Source organism: Macaca nemestrina, chromosome 17 (genome assembly GCF_043159975.1).
Source record: "Macaca nemestrina isolate mMacNem1 chromosome 17, mMacNem.hap1, whole genome shotgun sequence".
In the NCBI taxonomy this organism is placed as follows: Eukaryota; Metazoa; Chordata; class Mammalia; order Primates; family Cercopithecidae; genus Macaca; species Macaca nemestrina.
In genome coordinates this window covers 5,964,694-5,981,772 of record NC_092141.1, presented here as the reverse complement: position 1 = coordinate 5,981,772, position 17,079 = coordinate 5,964,694, and the positions used below count along the sequence as shown (strand labels likewise).

The window sequence follows — 17,079 nt, the reverse complement described above, 5'->3', positions numbered from 1 at the left end:
AGGGGCTGTGGCCTTGGGCCAAGTCGCTGCTGGGAAAGTACGTGGCAGCTTCCAGCCAGGGAGCAGGTGGCACCAGCAGCCACCCAGCGAGGCCACCCAGCAAACCCAGCAGCAGGGGTTTCCTCCACTGTCGAGCTAGAATTTATTATTCTTAAAATAAAGTGGTGCCATGCAGCATTAATTCAGGAGAAGAAGCCGCAAATTCCAGGCCCTTTTGAAGGCTTGTTTTCACAATGAATTAATGGGCCTAATTTAACACTGCATCAACAAACCAGACTGCCGAAGGAATTCCAAGTACGAGCGGCTTTCTGCACCCATTCTGGCTCTCAGCTGCCGCCACAGGACCGCAGCAACATTGTTCATCACTGTGCCAGATAATAACAGTAATAGCTAATATTTATTGAGTGCTTAATACGTGTCAAGCATTGTGTTCAGCGCTTTACAAGCTTATTGCTCTTAATCTTCACAAAAAGCCTTTGAAGTAGACATTATTATGACCTTTATTTTATAAGCTTACGAAGGTGAAGTTGCTTAAGGTCATATAGGTAAAAAGTGGTAGAACCAAAATGCAAACCCATGTACTGATAGAAGTCCCCAGAAAATGTTGTTTGCCGGGATCCAGGTGCCCTAAACTCACTGCTTTGTGACCAGGTCTTTTCCTTTCATTCGCCAGACCTCTAAATTAGATGAAGTTTATCAGCCTTAAATATAAAGTAGAAAACATGCTGATGCAATTTGATTGTAATGCAACTGTCTGAAATAGGAGTAAATGTTCTGCTTGAAATATAAAAGAAATAACATTCAAAAGGACTACTGGGCTACTTGTGCCTGAACAGCCATGCTGTTTACATCTATTTCAGTTTTTATGAGGACAGTCCCTGGTTGTCCTCATAGAGAGTTAGAATCAGTCCCATGACCAGCTCTCTGAGACAGCTTTGGCTTTGACCTTGCCAAGGTTCTCAAACAGGGTTGCTGTCCCTCCTGTCTCTACATAGTACCACTTGCTCAGCAACCTGCAAGCAGCCAGTGCTTCCTCCCCACATCCTCCCAGGTGTTGGTGGGTCTGCCAGGATGGGTGAGAGGCTGCGGCCCTTTACTCACCACTGGGCTAGGGAGTTCTTGCCTTTCCTTCTTGCTAGACCTAGGCAGGATGGAAGCAAACCTTATCAGTCTGTTTTCCATGTCAAGACTTACTCATTTGAAGCAAAAAAGGAATTGTTCTTAATTCCAGCTCAGAACTAGAGAACCTGGTTTTTTAATCAGCAAATACTGCCCAGCACCTGTGTTCCTAGCCCCCATGAGACAGCGCTTCCCTTCCCTGTCCAATACATCTGACTTGATTCAGTCACATATTTTCCTGCATTGTCCATGTGGCAGACTCTTTTTGAGGCCCTGGGGAAATACAGGTGGATCAGGCACAGCTCTGCCCTCAAAAGAAGTTCATGGGCCAAAGGGAAAGCCAGCCACACATATTCATATCTCCAGTAGAAGCTGGATGGTGATGAACAACATAACAGCCATAACAAAGGGTTTTAGAGAAGGGACAACTAATCCCCTGTGGGTTAGTCCTGAAAGGCTTCAGAGAAATACAGATCTGTAATCCAGGCTTGAAAGATGAGTATGATTATCAACCAGGCAGAGATGAGGGAAAAGGGCACCTGGGAACGGGAAGCAACAGGGGTGAAGTCAGGGAATGGTGAATGTGTATGACGCCTTCAGAGAGCAGGAAGTGGTCCGGGAGGAGCAACGTAACACTCAAGGCGACAGGGAAGAGAAATAATGAGAGATGAAACTCTAAGGAGGGCCAGAAAGGTAGAAGCTCTGAATGTCCTGCCAAGGATTTGGGACATTGTTCCCCAGGAACTAAGGAGCCATACATGCTTTTGAGCAGGAGAGCAACTCCATCTGGCCTTTCTAGAAAGAGCCCACTTGTGTCAACATGGAGGACAGATTATAAGGACAAGGAGTGGATGTAAAAAACATCTGGCAGATCACAAGTTTAAGAGATCGAGAAAATCCTGGCCAACATGATGAACCCCCATCTCTACTAAAAATACAAAAATTAGCTGGACATGGTGGCACGTGCCTGTAGTCCCCGCTGCTTGGGAGGCTGAGGCAGGTGAATTGCTTGAACCCAGGAGGCAGAGGTTGCAGTGAGCTGAGATTGCGCCACTGCACTCCAGCCTGGTGACAGAGCGAGACTCCATCTCAAAAAGAAAAAAAAAAAATCTGCAACTCAGTGATAACCTCAGGGAGCATCTTTTTAGTCTCTGATAGTCATGACATGTTTTGTGACATACATTTTCTACTTTTTCCCACAAAGGGCCCCAAAAACTCTTTTGACATGTGATCACGGACAGAAAACCCCTCTGATTTGGAATTTTTGGAAAAAAAATTTGGAAATTCTTTTGGAAAGAAGAATTTGGAAGGAAGGGGAAGTATGTGCTCCTTTCTTCTCCCCTCTCCTGTCCTCTCCTGTACATACCTCTGCTTTCTGCCAAACTATATTAAAATGACAGAAGAAGAATAAATATAAGAATAAGCTTATAACTGCCTTGTAAAACAAGGAAGAATACCATTGATAAAAAGATAATATTTATCACTGAACAACAAAGAATCAAAACATAGGAAAAAAAGCTTTTCAGAAAAATGAAGAGATAAAATTACTAGCCTAGTGACATTAACCTACCTCTACCCCCCAAAGAGAGAGAGAACTCAGTTATAATTATAATTAACAAATATGATTCAATAGATATGTAGAGGACTTCATAACCTATAACGAAAGCATTGAATGTTTACAAAGACTGACCAGGATAAACGCCTAAAGAAAATTTTAGTACATGCCAAAACACGTGAGACATTAACAAGGAACCTTCTCTGGCTAGAATAAAATAAAACTAGAAACATTTAACAAAATAATAATTTCAGAAAAGTAACCGCAAAAAAACTTCAAAAGCACTGTTCAAAGGCAACTAAAATTACAGATCGCTTTAAAATTAAAGACACAAAGATCACTATATATAAAATCCAAGGGGATGAAGACCAAAGCCCAACTCAAAGAAAAAGTGATCACCCAAAATACTTTTATTCTTAAACAGAAAGAATAGAAACAAATCAACCAAGCTTTCAATTCAATAAGTTAGATGACAAACCATGAGATTTTTTAAGGTAGATGAAACATTTAATCTTTGTAGTTTAAAGCAAGAAAGAATGAATTAAAAAGAAAAACAGTATCTATGAAGCTCAACAAACTAAAACCTGGTTACCTGGAAATTCTGGTAAAATGTTCAAACAATTGGCGTGCAAAGGATAAAAGAAAGGAAACACAAATACCTCACATTTTTAAAAAGTGATAGAGATTATAAAGGAGATTTACGGTTACCAGAGAATACTAGATACAATATTGCCAATAAATGTGAAATAATGATTTTCCTAGAAAATAAAAATTTCAAACTTGACTTGGCATGAAGCAAGAGTCTGAGAAGATTGGGGAAGCACAGAAGAAACTGATTGAATTGCCAGAAAAAAAAAAAAAACACAAAAAACTAGTGCCACAGTCAAAGGCTTTATGGGGAATGTCTATTAAACATTCAAGGACTGAATGTACCCAATGTCATTTAAACCGTTCCACAGGATAGGGAAATATGGAAAGGGTCTCAAATTATTCTAGGAGATAAGCAAAATCCTGAAAATGACAGCATGCAAACACAGCATGCATACCTGCATGCACACACATACCAAGAATTTATAAACCAGTTCACTTATGAATACAGATGCAGCAATTCTAAATAAGATATTAGCAAATTAAATTTAGCAGTGCATTAAAAGAAGCCTTCAGCATGTACAATTAGGATTTATTCTAACAATACAAGGGTTGTCCAACACCAGCAAAAATATTAACATAATTTACTATAATCAAAGGTTACAAAAAATTCTACTGATGGACTACTTCTAGGACAATGAGGGTAGACATGCTTTTGCCTGTTCCTCCTGTGAGGTACAACAAAAATCCCATATATGTATAAATAGGTATAAGAAGATTCTGAAAGGTGGAGAGAAGAAGGTGAACTCACTTGGGACTTTCAGACCCAAGGAACAACATGATGGTGAGTTTCCTGAGTTATAGTTTTGCCTCATGTGTCCCAGACTTAAAGCTGAAGAAGCCAGCCACGTAAATATCAATGGTGCAGACTAAAGAAATAAATAAAAGCCTGAACGAAGCCTACTCTCTCAAGCCAATGGACCAGGAAAGAGGCAACCTACCAAGAAAGATAACTTGTAGATAATAAGTGCTTTACTCCAGCAAAACACCACATAAAAATACTGTGCCCTCCAACCATGCACATCTGCAAAGGCCAAATGGTGAGCCTAGACGTCCACCCCCACCGGTGATAAGGTTCTCCTCCCCAAGGAGCTGGAATCAGAGGAGGCTGAGTGGAAGATCAGGACTTTCACCACCACCCAAAAGTAATGTGGACAAATACCCCAGTGGTGTCACTGGAAATTACCTGGTGATCACTAATGAGGCAGGTAGGAGGTAGGAGCCTCCTCCCACCCTCCCACACACCCACCCACAGAGCCAGGGAGATATCAGTGGAGTCCTAGTGGGAAACCAGAAATCCTACCCTATCCCCCAGTAATAAAGAGTTCTACTGATTCTGGTGTCAATGGAAGCCAAGTATGAAACCTGAAATGCAACCCCCACCTAGCAGTAACAAGGCAAGGTCTCCCTCCACTGCTGGAATGGTATTGGAGAGATCCAGATCAAATCAAAGATTTAGATAAGATCTGGAGTCTCAGCTATGATTTCAATATGTCCTCCCAAAAGCATGTGTTGGGAACTTAATCCCCAATTCAACAATGATGGGAGGTGGGGTCTCATGAGATGTGGTTAGGCCATGAGGGTAGAGCGAATGGATTAATGCCATCATCTCAGGAGTAGGTTCCTTTAAAAAAGATCTCTCTCTCTCTCTCTCTCTCTCTCTCTCTCTCGCTCTCTTGTTCTCTCTCTCTCTGCCTTCTGCCTTCCACTGTGGGATGACACAGCAAGAAGGCCCTCACCAGATGTCAGCCCCTCAATCTTGGACTTCTCAGCCTGAAATGTGAGAAAATAAATTTCTATTCATTACAAATTACCCATTCTGTAGCATTCTATTGTACCAGCAAAAAACAAACCAAGACAGTCTCATAACATAACACTCAAATAGTCTAAGCTTCAATCAAAAATTGCTCAGTGTTTGAGAAATAGGAAGATCTCAAACTGAGTGAAAACAAAAAACCCAAAAAGATAATCAGCATTATGGATTGAACTGTGTTCCTCTCAAAAAATGTGTTGAAGTCCTAACCTCCAGTACCACAGAATGTGACCTTATTTAGAAATAAGGTCTTTGAAGAAGTAATTAGTCAAGATGAGGTCATAGTGGAGTAGGGTAGGTCCTTAATCCAATATGACATTTTCTTTATAAAAAGAGACACAGAGACAGACAGATACACAGAATGACATGTGGAGACAAAGACAGAGGTTGGAATGGTGCATGTACAAGCCAAAGAATGCCAAGGGTTGCCAGCTGTCAGCAGAAGCTAGCAGACGCCTGGAACAGAGGCTCCCTTAGAGCCCTCGGAAGGACCCAACCTTGCCAATACCCTGATCTCAGACTCCAGCCTCCAGAACCATGAGAGAATTCCCGTGGTGTTTAGCTACCCAGTTTGTGGTGTTTAGCTACCCAGTTTGTGGTACTTTGCAACAACAGCCCTAGGAAACAAATACAGATGGTAACACTGATATAACAGATATGCTGGAACTGGCTGGAACTGGCTGACCAGTATTTCAAATCAGTCATCATAACTTAAATACTTCAATGAGCAATTACAAACACACTGGAAATAGAATAGGCAGACACATAGACACAGAAATTAGGTAAGTGATTGCCTGGGGTTGGGAAGAGGATAGGTGAGGTGGGGAGAAGAGAAATGGGGAGTGACTGCTGACAGTTATGGAGGTTCTTTTTTACATGATGAGAATAATCTAAAATTGTTGTGACGGTTGCAAAGCTCAGTGAACCTACTAAGAACCATTGACTCATACACTTTTAAATGGGCAAGTTGTATGACACGTGAAGTATATTTCAAAAATAAAGCTTTTTAAAATACACACACAATGGAAAAAAATGAAAAAAAAAATAGAAAGTCTCAGCAAAGAAATAGAAAGTCTCAAAAAAGAAATAGAAGATATAAAAATAAGAACCAAGTGGAAAGTTTAGAATTGAACATAGAGTAACCAAAATAAAAGACTCAATGGATGGAATCAATAACAGAATGAAGAAGATAGAGGAAATCATCAGGACGTGAATACAGAGCAATATAAATTACCCAATCTGAACAACAGAGTTAAAATACACTGAAAAAAAATTAACAGAACCTCAGGGGCCCGTGAAACTATAACGAAAGAACCAACATGCATGTCATCATAGTCCCAGAAGAATAGGCGAAAAAGGACAGGCTGAAAAATAACTTTTAAAATGGCTGAAAACTTGCCAAATTTGGCAAAAGATGTAAACCTCCAGATTTGAGAAGCTGAATGAGCTCCAAATAGGGCACAGTCAAAGAATACACAGTTATATAAAGAAAGAATAATTCTTTCCTGTCTATCAATTTTACAACTCATTCCCCAAGATTGCCAATGCTAAGTCTGATGTGCAACCTCACTTCCCTTTCTCTGTTCATAGACAAACACACGACGACAGGTTTGAGTTTTGGCTTTACGTTGTTTTGCTTTTTACAAATATATGATTATACCACTCACCTTACTTAGCAAACTGTTATACTTAACAATGTGCTACTATCCTTCCACAGAAATCTAACTCATTCTTTTTAACAGCTGCATAGTATTCCATACCATGGATGTGTCATAATTTAGTCAATTGCACTCTTATTTTGTACGTTTCAATAATGGGCCACTTCATCGTGAACTCTTCTGGTAACAATGGGAAAAGTGGGAAAAGTCAATTTAATGTTTAATTGTTAAAAAGTTTCTATTTGGGAGATGTATCCAGAATTTAGAGGGACATGGAAAAAAGAAGACCTAGGGCAACGTGGCAGAGTCACAGAGAAACTGACACGAGAACTGGAGCCTGAGAGAGGAGTGGATGTTTGCCAGATGACGAGAGGTAAGTGTGGGAGGAGTGTGGCCTGGAGAAGACCATCACTGCTGATCAGAGGGACAGGGGTTGACCAGACATCCCAAGGGAAAGATGTGCCAGGGTGCTCCAGATGGAGGGAACACATAAAGGTGAGGAGAAACGCAAGAGAATTTGTCTGCTAATGTATTTGGAGTGTGTGTGTGTGTGTGTGTGTGTGTGTGTGTATGCGTGCATGCCCATGCTGGGATGGAGAGCAGCTTGGCAGGAAGAACAAAGATAAAGAGATCTGATTTACAGTAAACCCAACTGGGATTCATTGAAGGCTTTTAAGCAGTAGAACGACATGGTCAAATCTATTTTAGAAAGATCCCTTAGGGGAAGGATATCATCAACAGAGGAGTCTGAGGTTGGGGGTTCACTCCAAAAAAGGATGCATTTACAAAGGCACATGAACCCTTGCAAGGCAGCTCGCGGTGGGAGGGCTAGAAAGCTGGGTCACCAGAGCATGGTGAGGACAAGCAGCTCAGTATAAGTGTCCCCAAGGCCTTTGCTAGCAAGCTCCAGAGTCCACAGGCCCAGAGCATCCACAGGAACTGTGGACAAACAGGGCTCACCAATGTCAAATGTGTTTATCCACCTGAGGCAAGGTTAGCTCGGCAGTCACACCTTGCAGCCTTCACTGACCATTCCAATCTAGCATTTGGATCACCCCCTGAAACGCCCAGCCTATGGTTACAGACTTTTGTAAGCATGTCCACATCCTGCGTTGCACTGCCCACCTTCACTGAAACTCCCCCAAAGCAGGGCCCCAACTTGGCCATCCGTGTCCCCGAAGAGCTGGAATTGCGCTCCAACCCACTGGTGTTAAGTACATAAGCACTGATGAGTTGACAGGCTGCTTGTTGATTGACTGATTCTCACTCAAGTTGCCTGAGGTTTAATGGTTTCAAAATTGAAGAGGGCACGGATTGATTGGGCTTTCCCCCTCACTCCCCACTCCCTTCCTTTGCAGAAAATATCCTAAAAATACAATGAAGATGCCAGGACTGCCGTCCTCCCAATTTGAGAAGAAACTTCTTAGCTTCCTTCCAATACGTTGTCTTTTGCATATAAAGACAATGCTCCCAACCTGTCCGTTTTCTTAAATTGGAGGAAACAGCTCTGAATTCTATTCAAAGCAGGTAACTTGGCCCATATCGTCATCTGAGATCTCACACGTTTGTGACCTAACCTGCAGGGGTCACTAGGGGCCAGAGGATATCTCGGGGCTGCCTGTGGATAGACTGGGGCTCCTTTGGTAGCCAGGACCGGGCCAGGCGCGGTGGTTCACACCTGTAATCCCAACACTTTGGGAGGCTGACGCAGGTGGATCACCTGAGGTTGGGAGTTCGAGACTAGCCTGGGCAATATGATGAAACCCCCGTCTCTACTAAAAATACAAAAATTAGCCGGGCATGGTGGTGGGCACCTGTAATCCCAGCTACTCAGGAGGCTGAGGCAGGAGAATGGCTTGAACCTGGGAGGCGGAGGTTGCAGTGAGCCGAGATCGTGCTGCTGCACTCCAGCCTGGGCGACAGAGTGAGACTCCATCTCTCAAAAAAATGATAATAATAATAATTAATTTAAAAAATTTTTAGAAAGCTAGCCAGGACCAAGGTCCTCACTGAGGCCAGGGTCAGGGCTCAGCCTGCAGCACCCTCAGAAGCAGCAATCTGGGCATCCTCAGCCCCAGAATCTTCCCACAGACTCAGGAGACCCAGTCCAGGTCAGATGTTCTCAGCTCCTCAGTTATTCATGCGCAGAACAGACCTGCCTGTCACTGGAGCTGCCTCTGGGTCCCCACTACAGAGCAGCCTGGCCAGCCCTGCCTCCCTCTCAGAAGTCGGTTTCATATCCTGCCCTGGCACCTTCTCCCAGGGAGTGCTCTGAGGGTGTGCTGGAGACTGGCGGCTCACATCACCGTCACGATGACGCGGCAACCCAGACAGCTCCTCCACCGTGTGGTCTCTCTCTCCATCTGGGTCCATGGGTTGCCTTTCAAAATTAAATCAAGAAACTAAGGAAAATGAATTAAAAAAAGCACTGGGCTGACTGGTTTTCCCACTGAGGGCTTCTGAAACCAGCCGCCTAGAAGTCCATTTACGCAAAACCGTAAGTAACCTTTCATCCAGCCATAGCCACGCCCTGTCGTGAATTCTCAGGGCTGCTGGGTCCTGGAAGATGATCTTCCAAAGGCAGGGATAGGGAGAGAGAAGGCATTGAGTGGAGCAAGTAGACCTGGGGAGAGGATTTGGTCCCCTGGGGGTGAGGGAAATGTGCCCCTGTTTTAACCAAAGATGGAAGAAACAGCAAACTTCGGCCATGCTGAAGATTCCTTCGACAGCCAGATGCAGGCTTCTTCACGTGGCCTGTGGCCAGAGAAAGAGTGTTATCCTCCTGGTAAGCGAATACATTTTGTACTAACTGAATCTCATTGCAGCAGAATCTTCCTGGCTTTCTAAAAATCTAATAGTGTTGCCAACGGAAAACCTCATTCAGACAGCAGCTCTGGATCGGGAGCAGCGGGAGGAGGACAGACGTTGAGGGGACATTTTCCAGCTAAGAATGGTTTTTGCATTTTTAAACGGTTGCAACAAAAGGAAGAAGGTGGAGGAGAAGGAGGAAGGGGAGGGGGAAAAAAGAGGAAGAAGGTCATATATGACCCTCAAAGCCTAAAATATTTACTCTCTGACCCTTTACAGAAAAACTTTACTGATCCCTAGTCTAAAGCAAAGGGGTTGAATTTCAATCACGGTCCACAAATTTCGGTGTGAAAAAACAAAATTCTTTGCAACTTTATTTTATTTCAAGCTTCTGCTAGGGTGGCATAAACCAATCTCAGTCAAGTCGGGGACCCCCTCCTTTCCCTGGGGTTGTGGCCACGTTCCTATATAGCTCAAAGTCAGTTGGGTGCTCAATGTCATCCGTCCACATGAGCATCCCCTGAGATGCCCATCATCCTCTCTGCCCCTTGCAGGTCTCTCACCTGGCTCCTTCAGGTCTTCAAGCTCCCTCCTGTATTTCTGCAGCTTGTCCAAAAACCCAGCATTCCTTCAGCTGCTTCTGCACCACAACAGAGAACAGGATTTTTACAGATAGACCGTGGCCCCATCTTGTCGATAACCTCTTTCTCTAAGCTTCCCTGGGGTTCCCCTCAGAGAGTGGGGCACGGATCGTCTCTGCTCCCAGATCCCGCAAACTTCTCTTGGATCATTCTGCCTCCCCAGGGCTCTGCCCAGGTAGTAGGGACCAGATTGCTCCCCCTGGGACACACAGGGAACTATACTCTCAGCTGTTCCTCCACTCCTGTGTTCTTTTCTTCCCTTAGCGTTTGGAATCTTTGCTCTTCCAAGAGTAACCCAGATGGTGGTTACTCTTCTCAATCTCCCGGTCTTAAACATTTTTGTCTGACTGTTCAAAGGAGCTTTTTGTTCTGTCTAATACTGTTATTTTAGAACATGAAATTCAGGAAGAGAATTCACGACCCTTTCCTTTCTGACATACCCCTTCTCTGAAGGAATGAGTACAGAATGATCAGACTGCTCAGAATTGGAATGAAGGCTATGCTGGAGGAAAGGTCTGCAATATTTCACAACTATTTTTTCCATCATGCTAAGCTGTTCATTTGTAATTAACTTATTTACTTATACCAGGCTGACTATACAGCCAGCTTACATTGGCTCTCAAGAACCGATTGTTGAATTTTCAGAAAAGTTACAAGCTAATTGTTAAACCATCGGTAGCTGAAATTGGCCACAATAGGAGCATTTATACCACAAAAAGTGATGAACATACAAAGCCAGGCATCTCCTGACCTGCCTCCAAAAGAGCAATTGTTAACATTTACTAGCACACCACTGCTCATACCCACCTCTTTCCACAAAGGATTTCAGGTAGATTTTCCAAGTGCAGTGTGTCTGAGATGTGAATCACTGCCAGTCCCACTCATTCTCACTCTGATTAGATCTTTTCTACTCACAGTTTCTGCTGAATAAGCAGCTATGTTTCCTACCCCATGAACCTCCCCACCTTAGCCCACATATAGCCCTGGCTAACTGGCCTGGGGTGGGCACCTGGTGGGATACCAGACAGTCCCTAGGAGGGCCAGAAAACCATGTCTTGGAGACCTTGGCTCAAGAAAGATGAGGCTGTATAGCATTCAGTGTATGAGCCGCCCCAGATCTGCACGTTTGATTTCTAGCTGGAATGGCTGGAGCCGTGGCTTGTCCCATTCCGGTGGTCTTACAATCGAGTCACAGTCACTGTCAGGTTGCTGTGGGGGGTTGCTCTACCCCTGCAGCAGCCTGGGGACTTGCTCAAAACCCTCATCACCACCTCACCCCATGCCTGCTCCAAGCCTCTTGCCTCCCACCTCAGGATGTCCTTGTTGCTGTGGAGACAAGAGACACCAGGGGACCCAGTTGAAGCTCACATTACAAACAACCCAGAAATGTGAGGAATTAACATCCCTTGGAGCAAATTTTAACCAGAAGGATATGGAAGCCCACAGGTAAATTCTTACCCTTCCTCCCCTAAGAGTCCAGCCTAGATCAGTGCTTCTCAGTCTCAGCACTGCTGACATCGTGGACCAGATGATTCTTTGTTCAGAGCCGGAGATGCTGTGCCCTGGAGGATGTTTAGCAGCATCTCTGGCCTCTGCCCACAATATCACCCAGTGCCACTGTCCTCCTCCTAGACATGGCCATCAAAAATGTCTCTAGATGTTGTCCAGTGTTCCCTGGGGAGCAAAATCACCCCTGACTGAGAACCATCAGCCTGGACAGACCAGAGATGCTGCAGTTTCACATGGCCTCTCCGAAGATGTCATGCAATGCCGAGAAATCAGCTGTTAGGCAGCTGCAGCCAGCTTAGCGCCACACTCTCCTGCATTTGCTCTCCCTTGTTTCTGCCTCACTCCCTCTTCCCCTCACCCCTGCTTCCCTGAGACTGCACTTCCCAATAACATGTAAGCTTTTGCCTCCAGTTCTGTTTTCTAGAGAACCTGGGCTAAGGCGCTTGCTAATTCGATTTCATCGCAAGAATGTGAACTAAGAGACCCAGAGGAACGTTGCCACGTAGTGCTGGAGGCTGCAGCTGGAAGGAACTGTCGTGCTGGGGCGGAATAGAGGGGTGCGGGAGACAGGAGTGAGCACAAGGCGGAATAAGTCTGCAAGAAAGAGAACAGGACAGAAGCACCGAGAAGCAGACCCGCTGAGAGAGCGAGAGCAAGCGTGGGAAGGAACACGGATCCCTCTTTTACCCTCGTGAAAACCCTGTGCTTGAGTTAGCTGAAGTGGGTCTCTATCGCTTACAATAACAGAACCACGGAAAGTTCTGGAAACACCCTAATTCCCCACAGAGCTCATACAAAGCTGATTTCAGCCCAATTTAAGGAATAACATTTTAACAATTAAGGACGTTCTCTTATGGAATGGGGGGGTGCAGGACAAGGGACAATGAGCGTCGCCTCCCCCACTGGACTCATTCCCAAAGTGAGTGGACAGTCAGCCTCCCGTCAGAAACACGGCAGAGCGGTCAGGCGCGGTGGCTCACACCTGTCATCCCAGCACTTTGGGAGGCCAAGGCGGGAGGATTGCTTGAGCCTAGGAATTTGAGACCAGCCTGGGCATTATAGCAAGGCCTCGTCTCTGCACAAAATTTTAAAATTAGCCAAGTATGGTGATGCACACCTATAAACCCAGCTACTCGGGAGGCTGAGGTGGGAGGATCACTCCAGCCTGGCAGTTTGTGGTTACGGTGAGCTATAACTGGGTGACAGCCTGGGTGACAGAGCATGACCCTGTCTCAAAAAAAAAAAGAAAAAGAAAAAGAAAAAGAAATATGGCAGAGGATGTGCTCTCACACTTGAGGACCTTGGTAGAGCTATTTGGGTGCCCTCTACAGTTCCCCCCTCCCCACCTGACTATGAACTTCCCTGATTCCTGAACTTAGATTCGGAAAAACTGGGTTTTCGATCCTGATTCTCTGGTTACCTTGCTGTGTACCCCTAAGCAAACCCCCGCCTTCAAATCTAGGTCTTGTTTTTCTCATCTGTATAGAAAGAGGTTTAATGCCATGCTTGTCGAAACTTTGAAAAACATGACGTTCACATGACGGATGTCAGAACCCAGAGCCCAAGTAATAACACCAGGTAAGAATGTAAGGAAATTGGCCAGGCACAGTGGCTCACGCCTGTAATCTCAACACTTCGGAGGCCGAGGCAGGTGGATCACCTGAAGTCAGAAGTTCGAGACCAACCTGGCCAACACAGTGAAACTCCATCTCTACTAAAAATACAAAAATTAGTTGGGCATGGTGGCAGGCGCCTGTAGTCCCAGACACTTGGGAGGCTGAGACACTTGAACCCGGGAGGCAGAGGTTCCAGTGAGCCGAGATGGCGCCACTGCACTCCAGCTTGGACGACAGAGCAAGACTCAGTCTCAAAAAAAAAGAAAAAGTAAGGAAGTCTATGAAGAGCAAAGTAAAGACCTACCCTTGAGTGCAGAAATCTGGCTGTGTTAGCATGGGATGCAAAGAACATGACTCATGTATCCACAGGCATAGAAAATAATTGAGAAAATAATATTGAACTCTAATTTCATGGAATTAGCAGTGAGATATGGTTACCAAGAAATAAATGCTATCTGGACCACATCAATAGAAGCATGGGGTCCAGAATATGGGTGGCGGCCATGTCACTCTCCTTTACACTGCTCCAGACTCATCTGAGGTACTGAGTCCCCCACACTCTCAAAGGGACATATGTGGTCAACCAGGCTTGGTCAAAGGAGGGTGGCCTAAGGTAAATGAACAACCAGAATCCACTGTGTTGGAGGGACACTCAGTGGAGCTAGGAGTGGTCGTCCCAGGGAAGGGAAGATTTGGGGGAACAGGAGCACCAGTTTCAAGAATCAGAAGGGCTATCATAGGTTAGAGGGAACTGACCTCAGCGTGACCCAGTTATCCAGACCTAGTTCAAGGAACTCAAATGGATAGAAGCTACTGGAAGATCAATCACAACTAAACCTGGGGCAGGGTTTTCCCTATGCTCATACTGGGAGTTGGATGGGTTCTGCCGGGCCCAGATGGAAACAATGATCGTGATTGCAATAGCAACTTATTAAGTGTTTTCTGCATGCTGAGGACTCTACACATATTTCGTCTTTACAACAACCCTAGGAGGCAAGTAATAGCATCTCTAAGCTACGGTAAAGAAAACTGCAGCTTGGAGATATAGGAATCTGGGAAGACCTAGGAATCAAGGCCCTAGGAACTGACTCCAAAGCCTGTCCTTAAATACTGTTGAACGGGAGATGCTGGTGGAGAAGACAGAGCTTCAGCTGAGAGCATAGTAATGATAATAGCCAACGCTTGCGCAGCATGGGCTGGGCCCCCATTCTTAGTGTTTTGCATATGTCAGCAACATAAATCACAACACTTTAAGACACCATTTTCATCTACAGGAGGGGAAACAAACAAGGCAAATTTAAGTAACTTGTCCAAGGTCACTGGTTCATAAATAGTAGAGCTGGGATGCTCTTAACTGCTATACTACCCTGCCTCCCACCTGAGCTAGAACTAGGTTTCTTTTTTGGTGGCTTCTGGATTCAGCACCTGTTACTTCCCACACAGGAGTCTCAGAGACAAACCCTTTCCCCCGTGGCTTACCACAGAAACTCTTGCCAAAATTACAATTTGATGGTGGGTGCCCTCGGCCCCTGTAGTAGCTGGGTTTCTTCCTTCCCAGTTTTATCCCATCTGACAGGCACCCTGATTCTCAGGGGTGGTGGACACTGTCCTCAGATACAAGCACCAGCCATATCACCAGCCCATCCTGAGCCCCAGCCCCTGAAACCCGGCTCTGCCTCTCAGCCACTTCACTCGAGTCTCCGACAAGGGCAGCTATTTTGGGTGAGAAATGGGGCAGACAGAAAAAATTTCATTCAAGTAATTAAAGAATCACTGCATTTTTCATGATTAACTTCATGTGCGCAGATTGAATGCAAAAAGCTGTTAGCAGAGCATTTCCGTTTCTGTACCTGACATGAGCAATGGGAATATTTGTTCTGCCCGGGAGGATTACACCTTCCATTAATCTCAGTTTTATTGAAAGTTTAAATAACAGACAGACACAATGTGATCAATTAGCAGTGTAATTCCAAGGAGATGTCATAGTAAAATTAAATCTCGAGCACATTCGCGGTAAAGATGCCGGCAAGTTCTCTCCAGTCTCCCTTCACCATCGCAGTGTGTATATTTTAATTGAAAGTTTATTCTGCTATGTGCCTCATCTACTAAATTTTAATTTAACATTGTAATGAGGAGGGTGTTTCTGAGGAGCTCTTCATGATAAGTCCAGGAGGTTTCACAAATTAAGAGAACAAGTGAATTTATAGTACTTTCCAAGCTGCTGTGGGAGAAGAGTGCACCCCCAATCCTTTGAAGGGTATCCCAGGGCCTGGAGGACCAGCCCAAGGAATGTGTAGCAAGTGTGGGCAGCTGGACCAAAAGGTGACCACATCATAGAAACTGTAAGGTCCCAAGAGACTGGGATCTCAGGCCAGACCACTTACAGGGGCAACAAGCAAAACAGGAAGTTCCACAGCTCTTCTCCCTTCTCCTGCCTCCCGGCATCCCTCTAGTGCCCCCTAATGACAAAACCCAATAGGAAACCCGCTGGCTAAGTAAAAATGCCATTCCCACTCTCAGCTGCAGCTTGCAGAGCTGAGTGTGGAAAGGCAAGTCTGGAGGTGAGAGGTAGTAGCTTAGTAACCAACAAAAACTTGGGAACATCCCTTTGTCCCTTTGACCTTTAGCTTTCTCAACTGTAAAATGTAGATAATAATACCCAGTTCTCAGGGTTGTGGGGAAACTCCAGCAAGACAGAGACCTATTGCAGGATTTGGAGGGTACAACCTAAAGGTGAGAGAAATTGTTATTTTCCACCACCTGTCAGAAAAATCCCAAGGGAGCTTTTCCAGAAGGGAGACTCTCCTTCTTTCAGATGACACCAGAAAATGATGTCATGTAGCTGAGGTTTCAGAAAGGTCTTGGTTTAGGAGGTGACCTGAACTTCATGATGATGGGGGAGGAAGACAGAGGGATAGAGCCTGTGTTGTCCCCAGCAGCAGAACCAAAGTAGAATGAGCATCAGCCTATTCTGTTTCGTCAAAGCCAGAAGTCAGTCTCCACATGGGTCATTTCATTGAAGCCTTGAATTTACCCCTACCAGACTGTATCTAACTTATTTTTGTAACCCAGCAGCCTGCGCAGTACCTGGCCCCTGGCATGCACTTAATGAGTTGCAGACTTGAAATAGAGAATTACAGAACTGTATGAATTGGGTACCCTAGTGGCAACTGCTGGTGAGAGGTGATATTGCAATTCAGCTCTATTAGACCCTGTACATGCCCGGAAGTAAGTACATCTCTGGAAGCTGCCAGTGAGGAATCAAAGAGTTTCCAGGGAAAGAAAAAAAAATATGCTAATGTTCAGAATTTAGTTAAATGGCAAAGAAAATGAAAAAGATGTCATCTCTGGCTTTATTATCTCCCACTCTACTGCTTGCTAACTCCATTCCATCCACAATGCTTTCCTACCCAAGTATACCCAGCAGTCTCCTGCCTCATGCCTTTAGCTTTGCTGTTTTCTCTGCTCAAAAACGCCTTCTCATATATTCTCATGGCTTGCTTTGTGGTCCCTACTCAAATGTCACCTCCTTAGAAGAGACTTCTCTGACCACTGCATTTAAAATGGTAACAATTCCTGTCATTCTTGCTTTTCTTCAATGCAGTTTCTTGTTTATCTTTAATGCACTTATTACCTGCCATTATCTTATGTATATCTATTCAGTTTTTTTGTGTCTCCTGAATATAAATTCCCTGAGGGTAGATGTCTTCAT

General features: G+C 44.8%; 1 protein-coding gene across 5 annotated transcripts in view; it reads right to left on the bottom strand.

Moving 5' to 3' along the window:
- The window catches only part of LOC105472700 (WSC domain containing 1), a 515,974-nt gene that overhangs the window by 315,681 nt on the left and 183,214 nt on the right, over nucleotides 1–17,079 (bottom strand). The window contains exon 4 of one of the 5 annotated variants that reach the window (XM_071082226.1): nucleotides 10,165–10,241. The exons of the other annotated variants lie outside the window; for them this stretch is intronic. The gene's annotated coding sequence lies outside the window, so the exon portion shown is untranslated. The remainder of the gene's footprint in view (nucleotides 1–10,164; nucleotides 10,242–17,079) is intronic. 5 annotated transcript variants of the gene reach the window in all.